General features: G+C 39.5%; 1 pseudogene; it reads left to right on the plus strand.

Annotated features, from left to right (window-relative positions):
- Positions 1-936: 936 nt before the first annotated feature.
- Positions 937-2,109, plus strand: LOC149230686 (uncharacterized; annotated as a pseudogene).
- Positions 2,110-3,535: the final 1,426 nt, after the last annotated feature.

Here is a 3,535-nt window from a genome sequence, read left to right on the forward strand (position 1 = left end):
TAGATGGCCTCCTTACCACTGGTGATTCAACCTTGGATGAGGCGCCAAGAGAATTTAAACCAGCACTTGCTTCATTTCTTGCAAGTTTAAGTGCGGTGGAAATACATGATAACTACGGACTCGGGAGGATGTATTGCATGTGACAAGTAATGACAAAAATGTGGACGCTTTGATATTTATCACTTCATATCGACATTGGGCTGGTGTATTGAGAGACCAAGATGATACCAACTTCCAGCAGTGCAATCTCCAGGTGGTCGAACCCAACGATAATGCGTGTTATCTCCACTGATACGGTCTCCAAATGAACACTGCAAACACACAAAGCCAGCAAGGATATATGTGGAGCCTTAGACTGATATGCAGGGTCTCTTCATGTCCACTTCTTGATCCTAACTCGACCCACAGAGATGAATAACCTTTCCTCAGTGGCCACGCTCAAGCACTGAATGGTACACGGCCCAGGCAAACAACAGTATCGGCCCTTTGCAAAGAGGTAATGCGCAGCTCCAAGACAGTGTCTGGAAAACAGGTGGATACTCGGCCTCCAGATGCGTTGCTCCTTTGGCAATAGAGTGCTCGGCCTCCACGAGATAATTATTGGCCACAGCCTTCTTCCGCCAAAATTATGGTTCGCCTCAGTAAAATAATTAGGCCTCAAGATACATTCGATCACCCAGATTTATGAATTATGTTATTGCCGCTGAGAATGCCACAATTTTGGCTCCTGTGATCCCACCAATCCAGCTTTCAGAAAAGATAATCGTCCCCAGAAATACAAGGCGTATTAGGCTCCTTGATACTGGCCTTCCAATAAGGTGGCAGATCGATCTCGGGCTCACAGGATGCTTCTTGCTGCTTCTCAGCTTCTTTAAAAACTCGAACTATTGATGCAGAGCATTATGCTGTCCCGCATGGCAGGAGGGCCGTAGAATCGATACGAGAATGGCAATGGGCTTCAAGATTTTGCGAAGGACTTCACAGCTATGTTCTCGGTTTCTTCATTCGTACTCTCGTGGATACTGCGCAGAACCTTCACGTCTTCTTTCAGCTGCGGATAGCGGGGGACGGTCGGTTTCTGGGTCCCAGCGTTTTCTCTATTCGAAATCTACGATAGACATGATCAGCTCATCATTAGGATATGCAAAACTTTCTTCCTCGATATCGTGGCGAAATATGGCCACAGATACTGCAAAAGTTGAAGAACCTCCAAAAGAACAACCAGTTCAAGGCTCCACAAGGATGGAGATCAAGGAGATGAATCTCATGGGACCACTTCCAAAGGCAGGCCAGTCCGAGAAGGACCTGTCACTTGGATGAGTTTGGTGCTCTTGATCATCACAGGGGTTGGATTGAATATCTACTTTGATCGCGAGAAGAAGCGTCGCATTGAAGAAATAAAGAATGTACCTGTCTTTATATCAGTGGATCCAGAGAGGGATACTGTTGAGCAAGTCCGTGAATATGTCAAAGAATTCCATCCAAATCTGGTGGGTTTAACATTTCATTTTATGTTCATTTTTTTTTTTTTTAATGAAAGAAGCAGGTGTATATACAGATGTCCTTGAAACAATAGACAAATCTATTCAAGGTCACATATTTCTGGAGAATGCGTGGGTGAAAACCACCATTAGAATTATTCGGCGATGGTTCAGAACCCAACCATCGTTAAACCTTCGATGGTCTCATGGAAAACAGAGAAATTTCTAGAACTTTGAATAGAACTTTGCTAGATCTGAAAACGCAAATTTCAACCCAAACTACGCTTTCATTTTATTCTCTGCGGCATGCAAAACTGGAAACGCAAACACCTTTGATACTTAAAGCGAGATTTACACAGCGAGATTTACACAACAATTAAGGAGTGAACGTTCATAAAAAAATGCGCAGCCCAGGGCTTTATTCAGGGATGACAAGTGTTTATACGAATGACTAACCGACTCGAATTGCGGGAGTGTAGAACAGCGTGCCACAATTGTAAGCAAGAAGAAATTCAGTGGACGGCGTAGACGTGGATCATCTGGTCGAGATGCTGAAGAGGAAAATCAAAATACAGAGGCACAGCAACAGTTACGCCAACTTTTGCAGATCAGTAACCGCCGGTACTGAGTGTTTCTGAGAGTAACGTGCTGCAGGTCGGCATCAATTCTCCTGCAGCGAATTCAGGTATGCGCAGAGCATGTCAGACAGAGCAGCGCAGGACCAGGCACCAGTTTAATTTTGGAATATGAACAGATGCGTTGGCAGTGCTCAGGGCAGAGGGGCACAGTCTCAGGATAGTGCGCAGTCTAAGGACAGAGGCAGAAACGCTCAGGTATGAGCAGCTCAGACACAGAATTATGGGCAGAGGATGCACATAACAGGCCACAGAAAAACAAGCGGCTCCGATACCATGTTAAACACACATGGACAACACAAGAGATGTGAAAGATAAATCAGTGAGTTCATTTTTATTAACAATAGATATACATTTATAGTACACATATGTGACTCTTGGGATTCAGATCCCAAGGTCTCTTGGACTGCTTTGTCCATTCAACTTCCACGCTAACCCTTTAGGATTAGGTGTCCAACAGTAAAAAACAATTAAAGTATAAAAATAAGTCGTTGAATCAAGCATATATTATTGATAATAAATAAAATAAAATGTTTTAATTTATGTATATTAGTCTTTGTTATAAAGGTTAATTATTTTAAGAGGGGAGAAATGATTAATTAGTACAACCATATTAAAAATACTAATGTGGTTGATATAGTTAAAGGTTTCGTAAATATAATAAAAAAATTATGGCAATACAAGTATGTCTTACTAATGTACACATTTACATTGACTAACAATGTATAAAAAGAGCCCAGGGGGCTTTGGATTGATGGTGAATGGGTGTACTGTTAAGGCACTCCTTGGGAAATCCCCCGTGGATGCTTAGGTAGTATTATATAGGGAAAAAAAAAATGTATAAAAAGGTTATGAGTGAACTTTAACTTGAGAAAAAAAAGGAATTACACATCTTATTGTAAAATGGACCATTTTGCTAAATAAAATTTTCTTGTATATAAATAAATGTTATAAATAATAATGAGGAACTTATCATGGAGGAACTTATTAGAATTGGAATAATCTCAAATCCCTTGGAAATAATTTTTTAAATTTATTGAAAGTAATAGACAATTTTGCTAAATAAAATTTTCTTATATATAAATGAATGTCATAAATAATAATGAGGAACACATCATGGAGGAACTTATTAGAAGTGGAATAATCTCAAATCCCTAGGAAATTGCTGGCAATGGCAATCTAGTTTTTTTAATTTATTAAAAGTCAATGCAACCTAACAAACTTTGTAACAAACTACAACCTTTGAGAATCAATCTAGGCCATTAATTAAAAATAAAAATAAAAAATAAAGTCCACAAGTCTCATCCACCTTAAGTTGAAATAAGAAGCCTTCAGCAATTAATTTAATTGTGTCATTTATGTATTTTTATTAAACATGATGACGTAATTTCAACATAACTTTGAAGTTCTTGTTTGAAT

This window comes from Pinus tabuliformis, chromosome J, assembly GCF_031772625.1.
Source record: "Pinus tabuliformis cultivar Carrire ecotype Pingquan chromosome J, CPIR1, whole genome shotgun sequence".
Lineage (NCBI taxonomy): Eukaryota > Viridiplantae > Streptophyta > Pinopsida > Pinales > Pinaceae > Pinus > Pinus tabuliformis.